Genomic DNA, 14,061 nt, shown 5'->3' with positions numbered 1-14,061 from the left:
ATTTATTTAATACACGAGTTTCACAATTTGAGTTGAATTACTGAAATAAATGAACTTTTCCACGACATTAATTTATTGAGATGCACCTGTATTCTCTCTAAACGCTTAGCCAGTATAGAAGTTAACAATTTGCAATCAGTGTTAAGGAGGGCAACTGGCCTGAATGAGGCACAGTTATAGTGTCCTTCTCCTCTTTATAAGTGACTGAAATTATTGTCTCCTTCCATGAATAGGGTATTTCACCTGTTTCCATAATATGGGCATATGTTCTTTCTAATAAAGGACTTACAATGTCACTAAATGTTTTATAAACCTAATTTTTATACCCATCTGTCCCGGGGCTCTTACTTTTTAAATTTTTTAATGGCTTCTGCTATTTCTTCCTTTGCTATGCGGTTATCAATGATCAAATATCAATTATCGAATCCATCTTGGGGAGGTCAGTTTTATGTAAATAGCATTGTATTTGCTCTGCCTCTGAGCATATGTCTATATCTGAATAAAGGTTTTTATAAAAAGCAGCGAAGGCCTCTGAAAGTTCTGTAGGCTTATATAAAAAAGGTTTATCAGCAGAGTTGTTGTAATGTAATGTTGTAATAAGTTTGAGGGGCTAACAAATGGTTAGCTCCATTCCCACGTTCATAAAATGTTTGCTTCAAGAATCTTAGATTCCTCACTACTTTCTCAATATAGTTCCCTTGTAGTTTCCTTGAGCTGTTTTAAATTCTCTGTTGGCTTTATGCTGTTTCCAAAAATGTTAAATGTTTTCTTTTTTTTTTTCAAGCCCTTTTGTATTCAACCTGCCCCTTTAGTCAGCATCACGTTGGGCTTGTTCCGTTATCCCTAAGTGTAGCTAAACATTTTACCATTATTCTGTCAGTTAACACTAAGCTAAAATTTGAACACAGACAGTCTCTAGTGCATTTCTAAGCATTAAAGTCTGTTCAACTGACTTGCCTGAGATTATTTTAATCATTCACTTTGAGAGAGATTCAATATCTCCAACCAGAGCTGTTGATAATTGTCCTCGCATTTCCACAGCAACCAGCCCAGCTTGCATAAGTCTTTTTCTCGCATCTCAGCCTCTGAAAGTTTCACTCGAATCCCCAGATGTTGAAGACCTTCCGCTGCCTCACAAGCAGAATTGTAGCTCACTTCTCCATCTTCAAGCTAAACTTTCAGTATGTCTGACTTGAACTTGATCTTGCGTTCTTTCTTATACTCTCCTCGCTTGCATTGTACAGTACTGGAATAGTCATGATCCAGCACGATGCGATTCCCATTGAACTGCAAATCCTTAGTAGCCCAGGCTTTTTGTAAAATCCATTATTTCGTCTGGAAATGCAAAAACTTCACCTCAGTTCTCGTCTTCGGGCAACTCAAGAATCTGCTTCAATGTTTGACACAAATTCAGTCATGTTTCTGCTCCTTTTTGCACCTTCTTCCAGTCCATATATTCTCACGTTTGAATGCCTTGAGCGTTTTTCCAAGACTTCTAACTTCTCCATTTGAAGCTGTTTATTCAGCATATGTCAGCAACCTTTCTTTGGATTCATCCGTTCGTTTTTCAGGTTTATATCCCTTCATTTACTTGTTTGATCGATTCTTCCAGTTTCCCGAACTTCTCGTTTATTTCCTCCCTCATGCCTAGCATTTCGTTGAGTATTTCAGAGGTTGGTGAGTCACTGAAAACATCCTGGTTAGCATTTGCGCTAACCGCTTGGCTAGGCTTGAAGGTTATTTGACTGTTTCCTTTGCGGTTTTGTTGACTTTGCATTTTAAACCCACTGTTTAGTTACAATAACAAATTTACATATTAACTACTCATTTATTGTACTCTGAATCAATGACCGGGGCAAGTTTTAACTTGCTACGTAAGGTGCCCTGTTACTGTGCTGTCATCACAAGGCCAGACCGTGCGGAAGTCCCTCTTCTACTCTTTGCCATAGTTACTGAGCCATTAGCAGCCCTGCATATTTGACTTGTATGTCTATTCCAATTATGTTGAATAAACAGTCATTGAGGTAATTTTTTATGGAAGCATATAGGTAGCGAAATTCAATTTAAAATGCAATATGCAAAATGGCAATGCAATATTCAAAATGGCATTGTATTTCTGTATTTAAATGTACATTTTCCATTACCCATACGTGCAAAGTTTGGTGCAAAAGTAAAATGAAAATTAAATTATATAATTTACATTTGCCATTTCCAACAGTAGTCTTAATATGTAAATTTAATGCAAATTTTAACGCTTTATAAATTGCGAAATTAAAATGAAAATGTATAACACAAATTGATTTGATATGTGTAACATGTCCAAGCAGAAATGGTAGCATAATGATCATTTAAATGCTATTTGTCCTAAATGCATTTAGACTAACAGTTAGAACACTTAGGATTGCATTTTCATCATGACGCCGTGGGATATTTGTAGCAAAATTCAATTTGAAAATGCATTCCGAGCTGACCACGCCACCCTCCGTCAATCATTGCTTCAAGGCAGGGATTGGCGGAAGCGTGTTACGTTTGGATCGTTTGAAACAAATGCATTTTCAAATTGAATTTTGCTACACATATCCCACGGCGTCGTGATGAAAATGCAATCCTAAGTGTTCTAACTGTTAGTCTAAATGCATTTAAGACCAATAGCATTTAAATGATCATTTTGCTACCATTTCTGCTTGAACATGTTACACATATCAAATCAATTTGTGTTATACATTTTCATTTTAATTTCGCAACTTATGAAGCGTTCAAATTTGCATGCAATTTACATATTAAGACTATTGTTGGAAATGGCAAATGTAAATTATATAATTTAATTTTCATTTTCCTTTTGCACCAAACTTTGCACGTATGGGTAATGGAAAATGTAAATTTAAATACAGAAATACATTGCCATTTTGAATATTGCTTTGCCATTTTGCATATTGCATTTTAAATTGAATTTCGCTACCTATATGCTTCCATAATGTTTTGGCTCTTTTGACAATATGATGACAAAGAGGTTTCATTCATTTCATAACAGACTTGAAATTGTCAATGTCACCCTGTCTTCATTTTAAAGTGGTTTAATGCTGATACAGTGCAGGATCAGTACAGACTAGAGTCACTGTATTACATATCTAAATTTATTTGAGAACATTTGTTGTCGACTGAAGCAGTATCCTGTAGTAAATTGGGACGCTTATGCAACCACTCCAACATCTTGTCAGCCTCAGGGGATGACAATGCTTATTCAAATGTGAGTTTGAGCACTGGCATTCATGTATGATCCTGTTGCCAGTCTTTTTCTAACAGAAGGAAAATTCTGCAGAAAACAGATTTTAATCTAGTGTGCTTCCATCTCTTGTCATTCTTGACTATCTTTGCACCATTCGTATATTTTATGAAGTGGCTACACTATTGAACTGCATATATTTCATTCTGTTCTCTGTCCTCAGATCAACCCACCAGGCAGGTGTGAAAACAGGCAGGTCCATCCAGATGATACCTAATGCTACTTAACACTTCAGACTACATGGATTCCAAGAGTGCAGAACAGCACTCTTGGGACCAGCAGCAATGTAGAATTATCCAACCTAAAAGAGTTTCATGTAGTCTTAAGTATGAAATATTTATGACTGTGAGTAGCGGAGTACCATTTAAAGATAAGTGAGGGTTCAGTTTAACATCTAGCTGGAAGTGAAAGAAGCCACTGTGCATATGGATTATGTGGAGAAAGTGGAAATGGTTGGTTGCAAAACCCACAGCTAAAAACTACGGATTTTCTTTCAATCTTTTTTTTTTTTTTTTTTTACTTTACCTTGGATACAGACATGTCTATGTCCTCATGTAACCTTGTTTTCAAAGAATATTAAGTTTGTTTTCTTTTTACTTTAGACTGATAAGATAAATTCTGAGATGCTTTAAAAAAAGTCCCAAAAGAGATTTTTTAAGCCCTCATTCATATAATTACATGTTGTTACAGTCATAGTTCTATGGGTAGCATATCACAGTCTGTAAACATGACTCTTCCAGATTACAGTAAAAATTTTGAGACACTCAGTGGGAGATGTGATTTATTACAGATGTTAATTTGCTGGGTTTAATAAAGTGGTCAGTTTGAGGACATCAAAAGTATTGTGAAGGGACAAAAAAAAAAAAAGTAACAAAATTTGGATAAAATCAGTGATGACAACTCCTCAAGCTCAGAGGAATGTTTCAACTAGTTTTTAATGCATGTTTGAAGACAGTTTATCTCAGACATTTGGTTTCAACGGATGTGTTCAATAACAAAACAAGATCCAGTATTGGATTGTTCCGGTCAAGTGTGAGTGTTTGGCTTATATGTCAGGGTTGGCATAAGTACAAAGAATACTGCTTTAATTGACTCAAGCCTCTCTTTTAACACTCAGTATCAGGATGAACAAAAAAGAAAGTGTGTTGTTTATGAGGAATACCAACTTACTATTATGGCTGTGATGCAGAAGGCTGCCATTCCGCCTTGTTGGAGAGAGACAGAGGACAATTGTCTATTATCTGGGCAAAAGGTCAAAAGCAGATTGTTTGTAACTAACTTCCAGTTAATTACAAGTTACTTAGCACTCACTGGAAATAGTTGGCATGTAAAACTTCACGACACCTTGCCACAAGTTTGTTGAAGCATAGAAAATGTTTTATCTGAACCATATGTTGTGCACATATATCATTCACCCTTTGACTGAACGGTTAACATTTGCATCTTTAATAAAACTTTTTTATTCCATCTGCTTTATAAAGATTCCTTGTAAAATGGAACTTCACACATACAGTATACAAACAACGGCTCTCATTCGATAACCAGGTGTATGCGTTTATATCTATTTGCATGTAAAATATGCTAACTGTTCACAGATAAATCATAATTCAAAAATGCATTTGCTTTAAAATGTATTCTAAATGTATGGTCGCGTGTAGTCTGTATCGATATAAAAACAGTTTATTGTGTTTTAACAGGTGCTAACTTGCTCCACATCTTCTCGTGCAAGAGTTTTACTCTGATTGGCCATTGCATTCATAAATTCAATGGTTAATTCAGTGGTTATAGTGTGATTACATTGTAAAAACACGTAAAAAGAAAAATGATGCAACATGAGCAGATATAAATGTAATGCCACAATCAACACTTTTCATTTAATTTCATTTTATTCACGACAGCCCTAATGGATTTAGTTTAATTGTGCAGGGGTATTTTTGTCTCAAGCCCACCGTGTCCAACCCATGGCCAGGGGAAGGTTAAGCCTTGCCCAGCCTTACACACGCTCTGTCTATGAAGGTAAGAATAAATGTGTGTATGTTCCTGTTGTGAATCCAGTGAAAATTCTGCGTAAGAAATCTTTCTGCGCACATAAATATGCACATTCTATGAATTTATTAGCGAATAAGGCCAAAAGTGTTTGCTGTTTGAATTCAGCCCTTTTATTTTCATGTGACTCAATCGGCATGTTCTGCAACTCTCTGAGAACTATGCTTGAGTGTGTTGTTCACAATAGCCGAAGCCACAGACTATGCCTCACCCTGAACTTTAGGCAGACCACAGACATTTGTTTTCTATGGCCTTTCCTGCTTGTCTGTGTCAGCTGGTATCATGCTGTTCTCTTCCTCTCTCTGTCATCTTCCCTCCCTCTAGCCATTCCTCTGTTCCTTCCACCATTACACTCTCACCCTTGACTTCTTCACTGATCTAAAAGCCCAAAGTTCTCTTTTCACTGGCTCGCGGACAGACCCGAGAGTGCTGGCCACAATAACCACCCTCAAAGCAAAAGCACCATTTCCTCTTTACCAAACCACACCAACTTATACTAGTCTTGTGACACAGCATTTAACGTAATACTTGCAGTCCAAGCCAGAGATGTTTTGCGGACAGAACCTCATACCTTATTGGCCATTAACGTCTCTGAAAATCAATGTTGTTGTATTAATTTTCAGAAGAGTGTTTGGTCTGGTTGTACTCATTGGTTTGGGTCAGTCAGCCTGACTGTGTTATGTGGTTTGTAAGATGCAGCAGTAGGTCTGCACGCATGCGGAAATGGAGGATGTGTTTAAAGATGCCCCCATGCCCCAACAGATTTAATGTAATGGTTTGTGTAGGAGGCCTCTGGGCAACCAGCCCAAGCAGGGGAGACAATTAGACTGGCCCCCCCATCTCAACATGATTTCCTGAGGGCAAGTGCAGTGTGTGAGTGTTTGTGTATATAAATAGTTCATATATATATATATATATATATATATATATATATATGCATATGAGAGCTTTATATCAGGTATAAGAGATGTAATAATGGACAAATGTGTGTAATATGTCATTGCTGAAAGACAGTGCCAGACCTCGAGTGTTCATGGGGGAGATTTGTTTATCATCCCTCTGTCCCCTCTAGCCACCCTCATTTCCCATTCTTGCAACATATTGCTTTTACATTCCCCTCTTCTGTTCCCATAGCTTTGAGAAGAGATGAACAAAGGGCTGTAGCTTAAAACCATACAGAGACAAACGTGTAGCTGTAAGATGAGCATCGGCACAGGAAGGTCTGTTTTATATACCAATGGCACTGCGTTTGATGTCAGACGATGGATGAATTTGCTAAGAAACAATTTGTCTGTGCTGGATCTCAGCCTTCAGATTCTATGAGAGAGTAAATACACTGAATGAAGCTGGATGCAGTGTAGCATATTGCGATATTAGAAATATAAAAACATGTTAGAGGACTAACCTCTCCTCTTTTTAGATAGTGTAAGATATGGAGAATTTTAGCTACACTCCTAAACAGACTCCTTTTGAGGATGTCAGTCATCCTCACTGGACATATTTGATTCTGCAGTAATCAGCCCAGTTTGAAATCTCATTGAGTTTTTCATTCACTTTTAATGCAAAAGCACAATGAAAAACACCTGTGTTGTGTATTACTGAAAGACAGGACACATTTCACATTTCCTTTTAATATTACTACAAGATGAAAGTTTGCCTATTTGGTTTTGATTACAAGGATATTTGTGAAATTGAATGCTTTTGAGCTGGATCAACTGCTGAAAAAAACATCAAGTTCTTGCTTAAACTGAATCCCATTAGATCCACTAGTGATGCACCAAAATTTCAAAAACAAGAATAATTGGACGAAATGGCAAAAAACTAAAGAATATTCATTTTGGCCAAAGTAGTTTTGGAGGACTGAAATCATTGACCGGAGTGCTTCTCTGGACATGCATTTTGACTGTTGTAACATTTATTTCATGCAAGCCATAACATTAAACATGTCAGCAGTGTGAACACACTACACCACAACCAAAAATCATGCTAGAGTAGCAATATGCAAAATTTGTTTAACTTGAAATATTGAAAGCTGTCTTGTTGCCGAAAAATTCACTATGATTGGAGTAATGTATGACCTGAGAGCACGACATCCTGAAAAACAGTAACCCACAATGAATTGCTAAAGCATTATTTTCAGTGTCCGTTTTCAGCTAAATAAAAACTCAAATTTTAGTTTCAAAAAAATTTTTTTTGGTATATTACTAAGATCCGCCTGTCAGATTCCCATCACACTATAATTTACTGTAGATACCAGGCTACTACACTGAATTCCTTGTTTGAATGTAAAACAGTGCACATGATTGCATAAGTATCCACTGGAGAAGCTCTTTGTATGCCTCTTATACATCAGTGACTCTATGATAGGGCTGAGGGATAAACGTTATCATATCAAGATCACAATAAAATTTATGACTACAATAATGATAAGCTCTGGACATTTTTACTCGATATGAATTATTCTAACAGTCTATTACACGGCAGAAATAAACATGACAACAGCCAGTCAGTGCATGTCGCTAATGAGTCTGCATGTTCTGCTTGTCTCGATGTGAATGAATGGTGCAGTTTTGTCCTCTACACAAACTCAAACACATTATATGAGGACAGTCCGCATGTACTTCATCTCCAGAGCTGCTCTGAGAATCACCTCACCAGCTTTTCACAGTTTAATTTAAAGGGGTCATATGATGCTTTTTTAAAGATCATTATTTTGTGTATTTGGTGTAACAGAATATGTTGACATGCTTTAATGTTCAAAAAACACATTATTTTTCAAATACTGTACATTATTGACGTGACGTGACATGTGGCCAAGTATGGTGACCCATACTCGGAATTAAATAAAATAAGGGATTAGACATATTTACAGAAGCAAAATGTACATCTAAGTAATATAATACAGTAATATGGCAGAATATAATGTGGATGTGCTGGAAACATCAGATCAGGGCAGGTTGAGTGTTTTCTCTTCTATGGTGACAGGCAGACACATATTGAGCAGCAAACACACAGCAGTTCTTCTGTGCTCCTAACAGATACGGCAGTTTCTCCTGGTTTGAAAGAGTTTTAAATGTCTGATGGATCTGCTGTATTTTATCATAGAACACTGTCCGTATATCTGTGTATTTGGGGCATTCTGTTAGGAAGTGCAGTTCTGTTTCCATCTGATTCAGATCACAGTGTGAACACAGTCTCTGTTCCGGTGGCAGCCATGTTTTTCTGTGTCTGCCCGTCTCTATCATCAGCTTGTGTCCGCTGAGTCTGTATCTGGTCAACGTGCTTCTCAGTTTCTTATCTGACACTGTGTACAGATACTCTGCCATACTGTACTCTCTGTTTAGGGCCAAATGGCATTGCACTTTACTCTGTTGTTGTGTTTGGGTTTGCCAGTGAGTGATGTAGTTCTGTTTGATTTGTGCAGTAATCTGACTGATTCTGATGTTGTGATTCAGAGCAGCAGCAGATGTTAGTGAAGCATCAGGACTGAAGCTCTGGATCAGCTGAGGGAAGGGCTTGCTTTCTTTGCTCATCTCTTGGTATTGCAGGGCTTTATAATGATATGATTGGGGGTCACTGAGCTTCAGGTGTTTCCAGAATTTAATTGCCCTTTTTTGTATCTTTATGATTAGAGGATATTTGCCTAATTCTGCCCTGCATGCGTTATTTGTTGTGTGCCGGTGAAAAACTACCTTCAAATACACACTGAACTCAAAAATTTTCCCGACAAACTGCCAAAATAAAAGTTTGATTTAGCTTGAAGAAATTCTAAAATATTTTACTCTTATATACTAAATATTTTTTAAGGAATACCGTGCAACCAAAATATTTTTATTTATATCTTATTTGACAATTAAATAAATAAATGAATAAATAAATAAATAAAAATGCAGTGTTTTGTTGTAAACATTGAATTTTCATTTGAATTACATTTGATTTCAATTGTTAAATCTTTATTAATTAATTTCATTAGACCCCACTTTTGATAATAAATTTATATTAAATCATAAAATACAGAATCCAGGAAAAATAAAATGGAAAACAGAATTTAGAGAAAAATAAAATGGATTTCTTGGGACCCAGAATTAGCTAAATGGTTAACTGTGAACAAACAAGTTATGTTTACATTCATTCTCAAGGTCTAACAAACATGCGGAAATAATTTCCTTTCCCATTAAACATAAATGAGTATTGTGATAAATTTCAATATCAGATGATATGGAAATTTTGTTTTTGTAATAATATTTTTGGCCGTATCGCCCAGCCTGAGCTCCTGAGCTGTATAGAAAGCATTCACATGGCTACTCGTTGCTGTTATATTTGACACCTCTATTTTGTTCATCATACGAAATGATCAAGATGTGAAAACCATGCAGGGATCATGATACTGCAGAACCTGACCCACACTTCCTGCCCTGTTCCTCCAAAGTGCACCCATCTCAGCTGGAATGGGGGTCACCTTGCTAGCTTAGCTCCTCTCTCCCCCATCCTCCAGAAAGCTCTTCATCTTGTTAACACTACATTTATCTGACAAGACAAAAGGGAGTGAGTGACCCAGCCACCATTAAAGATTAATAGAAAGGCATAAAAAGGGAAGGGAGTGATGGAGAAAGACTGGGCCTTAACCAGGCTTTTCTTTTTAAAGAGTGAGATGGCTGTGACAGGATTATTAATCAGAATGGGGGGAAGATAAGACCTCCATTGCAGTTCCCTTAGAGTCTTTAGTTAGCGCTTCTGCAAAGCATGAACAGGTCAGAAAGGGTAAAACTAATTGGCTCTACCGGGTTTTGAATAACAATGAGCAAGGGCCTAATTATAAAATCACTCTGATTTTGACATCGGGGAAGTGGGGGGGAAACAGTGCGAGACTAGATTATTCTATAATGTGTGAGGAAAATGGAATATTAAATTGGAGACGGGGAGACAGAGGGAGAGTAATATTTTGGGAGGAGAATGGGAGCAGGAGGCATCAGCCTCCGTGCAGAAGGATGAAGAGAGAAAGAACATGTGAGCACGCCTGTCTCTCCTGTTCCCTCAAAGCAGGGCTATTAATTAAATTGATAAATTTTAATCGAGGGCTAGTGGAAAACAGTAGAGGTCTCTGAAGATAGTTTCAGCTCATTTGAAATTCCATTTACATTAAATATTCACATAACACTGAAAGATTTGAGTGAAATCTTTTCTTTTTTATCTTCCCTTCATTCATTAGTAATGATTCCTTTTTCCTTTTTCACTACGACACAAGGGTTTTCAAAATCAGAGTCTCTTTATAACAAATGCCTTCCACATTTCCCACTCTCTCTCTCTGTGTGTGTGTGTGTGTGTGTGTGTGTTTGTATTGTCATCATAGGCTCCACATGGAGCGAGATGAAGACCAGAAGTCAGCTGAGAGGGAATTTTTACTGAAAACTAATATTCAAATTAGTTTGAATGCTCTTTTGTAATTAACACCCATTAATGATATCTTTCTAATTATGATCACTTAAGAAAACTGGTTAGCGCTGTTTCTTCATCTGTCACAAGCTCGCACTTGTTTGAGGTCTCTAATGAGCTAATTAATGGTGGCATTTTGATTGGAATATTGTTTGTTTGCAGAGGTATGAGCCTGCTCTCTTTGTCTGCTTGAAGACAGACATCTTGTTGCATAATTCATGACATGCTCCGCCAACAAGACAGCATTGCCATTTAAATTATGAACACATTAGTGAAATGCTAACCCTCCCTGACTGCCTGCGGCAACTGAGAGATAGCAAAAGAGAAATAAATGAATTTCCCACTGATCATTACTTTACCTGTGATAATAGGGGGATGGGAGGTGAAAAGAGCATGTCAAAGACTTTAATGTGTTAGTTATGTAGAGATTTGTTATAGGCAGGAAAGATCTTCTTCTTTGGGCCGGTTCAAAAAGAAAAAAAAAAATTACAGACCCCAGACTTTTTGTATGTATATGCTACTCAAAAGGTTTTTTTTTTTTTTTTTTTGAGAGGGAGAGAGAGAAATTCTTTTACACAGCAAGGATACATTAAATTGTTCAAAGTGAGTAAAGACATATAATGTTCAAAAAAATTATATTTCATATAAATGCAAAGTTCTGTCATGAAACTCTAGATGGCGCAGGCTGATGGGTAATTGATGCAAACTGATGATATTTACATTTACATTTAATCATTTAGCTGACGCTTTTATCCACTTGCAGAACGCAAGCTTCTAGAGGGCACATAACTCTGAAGTAATGAATTTAGGTAAATGGGTGCAGAGCCAGTGGTGGTTTTGTAGGCAAACATTAATGCCTTGAATTTAATGCGAGCAGCTACTGGTAGCCACTGCAAATTGATGAACAGAGGTGTGACATGCGTTACTTTCGGCTCATTACAGATTAATCTTGCAGCAGCATTTTGGATTAACTGTAGAGGTTTGATAGAACTGGCTGGAAGACTTGCCAAGAGAGCATTGCAATAGTCCAGCCTGGACAGAACAAGAGCTTGAACAAGGAGTTGTGTTGCATGTTCTGAAAGAAAGGGCCTGATCTTCCTAATATTCACAGCGTTAAAGTACTTGGCACAAGCTGATTGGTTCATGTCGAATACACAGCCAATGAGCTTGCTGATTTACATTTAAATGGCTGGTTAGCATTCACTAGAGCATTTCCCAGCGCACTTTCAGAGTTCCTCTGAAACCCTTCACCTGAAACTTTGCTTCCTTTGCTCCTGTTAACAAACGTTGGTTTTCACGAGACTCACCGGCACATGTGCAAAGCTGACCTCATACTTCATCCGCTCGGAGCTGCTTCCGTGTAGGACTGTTGGCGCAAGCTACATTAAAGTGATTATTACTTTTTGAATATGGATATTTTCTTACAAAAACGCATCGATTCGCTACAGGAGGCCTTTGTTCACACCCCGGAGCCGTGTGAAACAATTTTTTATGGATGGGCACTTTTTATTTAACTTCTTTTGGACTGATGCATGCAACACCCGCTGAGTGGCATTAAACAGCTTGAAAGATCAAAGACAATTTTTAATATAACTCCGACTGGATTCGTCTGAAAGAAGAAAGTCATATACACCTAGGATGACTTGAGGGTGAGTAATTTGTGGGCTAATTTTCATTTTTGGGTGAACTAACCCTTTAAAATCTGTACTGGTAATGTGATTGTTTGAAGAAGGTTGGTTTTGCACTGCTGCCATTACCATATCAAAATATCTGTTAATAATGCCAGTAATATTCAGTTTACAAGCAAGCACTCAATAATTCCACTCTGATGGAGTATATAGTGAGATATTTTTACATCTTTATTTGTTCTTTGTAGAAAGCCAAACACACACTTGCTTTTCGCCAGTTTCAACTATATTCAGCTGCCCGATTCTCTTCAGCAATGTCATGAACTGCTCCGAGACACGAAGGTAGAGGATCCAAATGCAGTAGTTTATTGAAGAGGTAATCCATAAACTTAATCCAAAGGCAGGCAAAGGTCATACACAAATAGACAATCCAAAACAACGACAGAGAAAGGGGCTGAAGCAAATAGAGTAATCGAGAAAACAGGCAGAATAACAAGACCAGGAACCAAGATACAGAAGAACCAGAATACAAGGCTGGGAAATGCCGTAATGACACATATAAGATTTAGCAAAGAATGACATTGAGAACCAGGCTTATATGAGGTGAGCTAACCATGCTAATGAGACACAGGTGCAAACAATGTGTGCTAATGAGACCGGGCAGAGGATTATGGGGAATGAAGTCCTTGACAGAATGGCAGAAGTCTGGGATGGAGTGCCCTATAATGGAAAACCAGGGCACTCCAGCCGGTGATAGTGACATGCAACTCTCTGCTCAGTATGCTTATGTTGGTCCCAATTTCCATAATTTAGAGAGAGATATTGTGTTATTATAGTAAGAAAATGCTGGGCTGAGGTTATTATAACTCTCTCAGCAGGGAACTTTTCTGATTCCTCTTTTATATGCAACCATATTGTCTTATTCATGAGAATTAATTACCCACAATACCAAATGATATGATATTAATACTTCTCTGCTAAAGTATATGTTTTTTAAAGAGCTTGTGTGTGTGTGTGTGTGTGTGTGTGTGTGTGTGTGTGTTTGCGTGAATGTGTTTGACTGTGGGCATGTTATTGGCTTTGATCCCAGTGCATGCATATGAACACCTGTAAATAACAGTGCCGTGAACACACAACACACTTAAGGGTAAAGAACTGCTATATCATTACTCGTTTTCTTATTTGCAGAGCACGGCACACAGTGGAGAAATGAAGACCTCAGTAGAGTAACAAACCTGGTCCTGCCAAACAGGAGAAGTTTAGAATAGTGACTTCCAGTGACTTAATGTTGAGCTCCATGGAAAAACTGTTAGGAATGTAAAATTGCAGGTCATTTCTTGATGGGACATATTAATTCAGCAAATGCCACATGCATGTAAAGTCTGTGATTTGTCCCAGTAGCTTTTTTTCAACACAATGCATGTTTTAAAAGGAGTAATTTTACGTTGTCCCACCAGGGGCGGATTTAGTGATTTGGGGGCCCCAGGCAAAATATAGGAATGGGGCCCTATACATTTGCACACATTTACCTAGATCAACCTTGAAGTTCCTTTTTTGTTGTTATGCTTGCTGCTGCACGATGGTGCCCCACAGTTGTGTCCAATGTTTCTACATTTTTCATGTACATGTTATAATAGCTTTCTTTCATGTTGTAGACCACAAAATAGCTAT

This window comes from Sinocyclocheilus anshuiensis, unplaced genomic scaffold, assembly GCF_001515605.1.
Source record: "Sinocyclocheilus anshuiensis isolate Anshui unplaced genomic scaffold, SAMN03320099.WGS_v1.1 scaffold154, whole genome shotgun sequence".
In the NCBI taxonomy this organism is placed as follows: Eukaryota; Metazoa; Chordata; class Actinopteri; order Cypriniformes; family Cyprinidae; genus Sinocyclocheilus; species Sinocyclocheilus anshuiensis.
Note: the sequence above shows the minus strand (reverse complement) of the source record.